The sequence below is a fragment of the Teleopsis dalmanni genome, chromosome 2 (assembly GCF_002237135.1).
Source record: "Teleopsis dalmanni isolate 2A chromosome 2, ASM223713v2, whole genome shotgun sequence".
Classification (NCBI taxonomy): Eukaryota; Metazoa; Arthropoda; class Insecta; order Diptera; family Diopsidae; genus Teleopsis; species Teleopsis dalmanni.
Genome location: NC_051847.1, coordinates 130,888,097 through 130,895,784, shown reverse-complemented (window position 1 = coordinate 130,895,784; position 7,688 = coordinate 130,888,097).

The window sequence follows — 7,688 nt, the reverse complement described above, 5'->3', positions numbered from 1 at the left end:
AATCTATACAACTACATTAAAATATTTCATTAATTTTGGTTTCGACAAAATTTATTTCATTCGTCATCATTAAAAAAAATTAATTTGCTGACGATTCCTGCTTTTGGAGTGGATACAAAATATAGTTGTGATTACTAAAACTACTTCACCTGTTAGTACGAGTAGTTGATAATCGATTGCACAAAAACTTGTCAAAGTAATTTTAAATATAAGTTTAAGTCCTTTTATAATAATAACTTGTAATTTATAGAGTTTGAATTATTTATAGTATTAGGAAAACATCAAATAAATATTTATACAAGTCTTTTAAATATTTATAACTAGTAATTTATGGTCTTTTATAGTATTGGGAAAATACGATATTAATACACAGTGTTTTGTCCTTAAATGACATTTATTGGTATAATAGTGTGATAAATATATTTGTGTTTTATTATATTATATAAGGCTCACAAATATTTAATAAAGTTGAATAAACTATAAATTTTGTGTTTAAATCATAAAGAAAATAATATAACATTTTCAACATTCCAGTTTATAATGTTTCCATTGGAGTATGTGGTCTTATATATTTTTTTCAGTGTATGGTATTTGTCCTCTTATTCTTCATTTATATTTCTACAATTTTTTGTTAGCCCTTTTAAAGCATTGGATTTGTTAGTAATTGATTTGTTATTATTTAATAATAATCAATGTAATTTCTTAAGAAGAAAAATAACTTAATTATAACAGAAAAATGCCTATTCAAATATAAAATAATCAGAAATAAAATTTTTAATATTGCTATTTAATGTTATATAAATTGATATTTAACATTCTTATTGATGAAAGAGACTGAATTCTTAATATAAGCTGTTGCTTTCAATAGAGACGTATTTCGAACAGTAGTGAATTACAACAACAAAATTGTTATTTTTTGTTTACTTCAATATTATTTTTATGACGCGGATTTTTGACTTAATTGCTCCTTTCCACATGATTTCGAAATTGTTTTGATATTCATTTTTAGACTCAACAAGTTGAAGAATATTGACGCGAACTTTTCTTTATCGATTTCCCTTTTATTAATGGATTTGGTAACTGTTACTCGAATAATAAATGCAACAATGATCTACTGCAGACCCTACGTCAACAAACTAAAACCTCAAACTGATAACCTTTGGTATTAGAACTACTGTTCCACTAGTGACAGTAATGTTAAGAAAGAAAAATAGAGAATTATTGAGGCGTTTATGTTCTTGTTGGCATTTAATTCTTGGTTTAATGGTTCTGTATGTTAGCGACATATAGCAACTAATTATACGTATCTGTAGCATTGCTTCATTTTTGCTAAATTAACTTAAATACGATCAGCAATAAGTAAATAACTGCCAGAACTAAAACTATAAAAACATAAATAATCAAAAAAAATGCTTTGGTATAATAAAGATGAGAGTAGTTTTAAGATTAACTGTAAGTTTCTATAAAACGCTTTCTATAATAAATGAATTTCACCTCCTTTGACTGAAAGAATCATAAGATATCTTCAATTAGTGGAACTTTTGCTTGTCAAATAAGAGAGTATTTGAACAGTAAGTAAAGGACAATCCACGATAACATTGCTGTTGAGAGTAATATATTACTCATTAGATGATAAGGAGAGAATATTAGCATTTGACTAGTTCATACAGCAATAGCTATGTTCGAACTGGATGAAGATAATTACTTCACTTTATAACAAGCCCGTGGATTACTGATCGTGCATTTTATTATTCGTAAATAATTTTTTGATATTGCAGCTACCGAGAATTGAACTCGTGCTCTGCCAAATTCGTAGCTCAGAGTCAGTGTTCATTAGCCAACTGACCCAATAACGTACTTTACTTGTATATTCTAACTTGGAATTTTATTAATTTGCATTGAAGGTTCATTGACAAATCCACTAGCTGTGTTATATGTTATTAGAATGAAATCATAAACAAGTCATAGAATAATTGAATTAATTATATTTTCACTTTTTAATCGTTATATTTGAGTACTATTATTTTGTACAGGCATTATTTATTAAACCTAATAGATAAATAGATAAATAAAAGAACCTAGATAGTTTATAATAGATTAACCTAATAAAATAATTAGAACCTAATCCAAGAACCTAAAATGGAGAAATTCATGCTAATGTTATTCCACAATTCGCTCAGGTGAAAATGCTTTTTGTAGTAGTACATTTTTAGAATAAATTTATTTATGTGTGAATATGTATTTCGTAGCACATCTTTAGTATTAAAACTTAGAACTCTTTCGTAATACCTACGCTAGAAAAAAATTATATGGTGTAAATCAATTCTAAGTTCTTTCTAAAGGTTTTTTAAATGAATTTTCTAAAATTTAGCATTCATCTCCTAACTTCTCTAACCAGACCTGTATACAAAGAAAACATAAGATAAAATTGGATATCTACTCTTTCCTTGCGACGCCACTGGCTGAATAATATTTCATGTTTGTTTGAATTACTTTTGTTTCAAACTTTTATAAGAATTCGTGTCATGTCTTTAATATATGTTGCTAAATTTGTGAAATATTTGTAAGTAGAAAGAAATTCTCCTTACAAATATAAGTATTTTTGTTGTTTTTGTTTTTTCTTTAAGATAGAAGTTGTATAGGAGAAGGCAAGGAGAAATTGAATACCTACGCACTGACCACAATCCGGCGCCCCGTAAAGTGAGTGCTCGACTCGCACGGAACAAACCACTCGCCCTCATTCATAGACAGCTTGTCCTATTCCGGAACTACGTTTGTATTACTTCGAGGTAGGGTCCCTCTTAGTGATTTAATACTGCTGCAGGTGATTAACGTTGCCCTTCATCTTGGTGTGATACATCTCCTTACTCCAGCTGTCTTCTGTCAAGCTCTACTTTTTTAATCTCAGAATCTTTTCAGCAAACATTTTTACGCGATCCCAGCTTGTTTTGTTTTCGGTCATTTTTTCTGTCACCACAAATACAAGTATACACTAGACTATTATTACTATTAATCTCTAAGAATATTCTTCAAATAAAATTTCAATGAATTTTTAATATATTGTTTTAAAATTTCTTAATTTTAATGACATTGCGGAAGAAGAAACCATTGTACTACAATATAAATAATAAGAACTGTCTATTCAATAAGCTATAAATTTCTCTTTAGTTTTTTAACAACACTTAACAACACTTATGACTTAAGTTGTACTAAACATTTAAGACTTATTTTAAAATTAAATTCATTTTTATTTCATAAAAAAGAAAATTATAATGTGCGACAACAGATGCTGGTTTCTTGTGCCTTTCTTGCATTTTAAACTTATCTTGACCTCTTTGCGATGTCCTCAAAAATTTCATATTTCAAGGTCTTTATTGTTTTCTTTCACAGTGAAATATTTATATATTGTATATATTTTTTTGCAGTTCTGTTTCGATCACGATTTTTTTATGCATGTGACAACCTGAGGCAAGAAAAAAATGTCTAATAATTGGCGGGAAAAATGGTCATTAAACTTTGTCGCCTGCACACGTTTTTTGCTCGCAGTAGTTCATTCGCAAAGCAACATCAATGCTATTGCAGCAACATTGCCAATAGTATGGCATGGCAATGTTGCCAGCAAGCAGTCGACACTATCTTGTCGCCCCCTAAGTGAAATTGTTTAATTAAATTGAACGTTTATATACAAGTGTAGTACCAACATTTGTTGACTATTTACCATTATTTGCAGTTTGCAGTTTGCAATCTTCAGTTTATGGTCATTTTCTTCTATAAATGCATAGTGTGGCGTATGTTTAAAGTTTATTGACTTGCATGCAATTTGCAAGTCTTAAATTGCAAGCTAAAGCAAATCAGGCAGTTTCTTTTTATGTTTGCTTAACCTTTCATATTTAAGTTTTTATATATTTAATAATTATTTATATATTTTTTATTAAAGTTTAGTATTGTCAATATTGTTGTTTTGGCACACTTTGTGGTATATCCTCATTTTTTCGCATGTTTAGTAAGGCGGTATAGCAATTTCACTGTGTCAGTGAGAAAAGAAAGGTCAGTTAAGTTTGAACTTTCGTGTCACAAATTTTTACTATAAAAGAATAGTGATTGAATTGCTAACATATGTGTATATATGTGTCTTTAATACCATATTTTTATGGATTTATTTTTCTTTTAGATGATTAGTGATATAAATAAATTATTAATATATGGAAAAAGTGTATATATATTTTTTATGTTGCTTATAATTATTTGTAAAAAGTCGATATAATTTAATTCATATTAATTGAATTAAAATGAATGCAGATTAATTGAATAATTTAATTTAGTTTATTGTAATTTAACAGAATCAAATTGATTTTGATTAAATTTAAGATAATATAATATGTATTTTATTAAAGTGTGTTTCTACAAACTCTTTATTTATTTTATATAGTTTTTTTTTTCTATAAAAATTTTATTGTTTCCAATTTTATTTGGCTTTTGATGTTTGTAGAATAGAATAAATATAGAATATAACATAATAAAATAAATAAAAATAAAGAAACTTATAGAGTTCTTCTTTTAGATATGCAACCCTTAATAACGCACATATTTCAAATTAAATCAATTTATTTTAATTAATCTTAAATTATTTAATTTAATTTGATTTTCTTTTTATTTTGATTGAATAGTCTGGAAAAGGAACGTAAGGGAAATAATAACCCATAAAAAATTATAAAAAATATTAGAAGTGGAAGATGGTAATAAAAAATGGACATACAAAATTAAAAAGAGAGAAATTCAAGAAAGAAATAGAAATATATGCATAAATATAGATATTTAGAGAAACAGGGGTAGAAGAAAATGGCAAGGTATACTAATAATAGAAAGAAAAAACTAAAATTGGATAGCAACAGATCGATTGAGAATGAATGAGGGAAAAAGGTAACACATGTTAAAATACCACAGCATTTTACTAAAAATATTTAAATAAATATTTAAGGTGCGCTAATTCTGAGCTTCACATTTGGCAGGACCCGAGTTCGATTCCTGGTACTTGTATTCTCAAAAAAAATTGTTTACGAATAATTAAACACAAGAATTATTTTCAAGACCACTGATGATGGATATTTGGCAATACTCGAAACAGCTGTATGGTCAGCCAATCAATTAAAATAATATAAAAATGAATTTTTGTTGTTGTAGTTCACTACTGTTCGAAAAAACCTCTTTAGTAAATATTTATAAAATTATTTTTCTATCATAAATATCTTACTCCTTTAATTATATTTTAATTGATATGCGAATACTTTAGTTTGTTGTCATTCAAAATTTGGGGTGATTTAACAATATCTGCAATGATTTTAAAAGTTTGATTTTATATGGTTATGAGGATATAAATTAAACTAAATTAAACTAAATGGGACAAATGAGGCATTGAAGAAATCAATTCAAAAAACAAATTTAAAAAATGTATAAAATTTAAAACAACAACAACAACAAAAATTATAGTTAATTTATTGAAATTTGTCTAATTATATAACTCTGTTTCAAGTATTGCCAGGACCACTCATCATCAGTGATGTTAGGAAATATTTGAATTTTTTAATTACTTTATAGTCTGTATATAAATTGTTTAAACTTTTTATTGTTCTTATTCATAAAGAGTTTTGTTTACTTTGCAGTACTCTTAGTAGAATAAATGTTCTACATTAAATATCAGAATAAGTCTGGCAGACTTTGAACTGACATTTAAAACACTACTAAGTACAAAAGTGTGTTTTAATTTCATTTAAAAGAATGTTAATTAATTAAAAAAAAATATTTATGAAATTATTTAGATTAGAGAACATATCCCTTTTAGGTACTACTACTATACATTCCAACTTTATTTTTTATTTTTATTATTTGTATATTTTAAGTCAGCCCAAAAATTTACTTAAATAAAATTAAATTTTGAAATTAAAATTTTCCTTGTCTTAATAATTAAAATAGATTGCTTGTCATGGCGGTGTTAAATTATTTAAATAAAAAGTGATTATAACAAAATTTTATCTACTGATTTTATTTTAGTTATTCATATACCATACAAGTTGCAAAAGTTGTCTGATCAAATTGAAAAAAGCTTAGTTGACTTAAAAAGAGCAGGTTCATTGTGTTAAAAACTTGTTTAAAAATTTTCTGTGCAATTTAATGTCACATTTAAATCACGTGTTAATTGTATAAATCAATATAATCAATACTGAATGATTTTAATATTTTCCAACTCGATTTCACTGCATTTTTAATTAAATAAAGTCGATTTATGCAAAACGATTTTACTCGTGAATTCATGAGAAAATTTAATTTCCCTTAACTATTAAAAATTGCATAATTTATTTCATAATATTTTTTTTTTTACAAATGTCTCCAGTGCAAATAATAAATCATTATTTTATGTTCTCAATCTATCCTAACAACATCTGATACGTGTACGTGTCTGCCACTTCTTAATTTGTGGGAGTAACGCCAATTGTACGCTTTTCCATTTTTTCAATTTTTATTAAATAACTCGTTGCAAACATTTTTATATGCTGCTGATGAAATGATTGAATTGTTAATGCAGCAAAATTTGATCAATATTTGCAGCAGCAACAAAGCACTGCAACGCAATTTCCTTAGTAAATTGAAAATTCTCTTGCAACAAAACTAAATTAATGCACTCGTCTATGCACATTTTGATATGTTGCAGCAACAACCCACGCAAATGTTTACAATGCAGCATGATCAGTTAAGAAGAAAAAATGAGAAAATTAAAAAAGAAAACGCAAACCAAATCAAAATGCAAAATATACAAAAAAAAAATGCAATGTTGACTGCATAAATAAACAAATAAGCGTATAAAAAAGCCGAGTCAATCAAAAGTTTTGATGCTTATTTTTGTTTTCAACATTTTTTGTGGCTGATTGGTGCATTACTGTTTATTGGCATACGTACAACATGTTGCAAACACGCAAACATAAATTAAAACAATAAATTCTCAGTTTAACAAAACATTCCGCAAAAATTTGTTAAGTTGCAAGTTATGCTTTGCATTAACACGAAATGTTAAGGTTGGTTGCACTGCTGACTGATGGCTACTTCGGTGGCACATGCAGTTTGCATTTGTTTCTTTGGTCTTGCAACATTTGTAAAAATTAACAAAAAAAAAAATTCCAAAAATGCAAATTTGTTGAAGAAATATTTTTAAAAGAATGTTGCAAACTTTTTGCAATTATTTTTAATTGAGGCATTAATTAATCGACATTTATTGATGTTTCCTTTTATTGTTTATAAATTATTAATAGAAATCATGAATTATTATTTTTATGTTGTAATATATTAAAAAAACTTTTTATTTTCACAAATAAAATTATGCGTACAACTGCAAATACTTTTACGTGTTAATATAGCAGTTTCCTCCTACTTATTTTATCTTCATTTAAATTACTCAATTTCCTTTAGTAAATATTGAAAAGTATTATGGAAAATTTACTGAACTTAATGAAGTAATAATTTTGCCGTATTGCTAGCTTATGTTATATGTAACCAAAATTATAATTAGCTACCAATAAATTAACGGAAATTGATTTTAATTAAAAAGCGGAGAAAGTTTTCCCTTTAAACATTTTTAATTGTCATTACGATAAATTGTTAAAAGTAATTAATTATATATTTAAATATAATCTGAACTT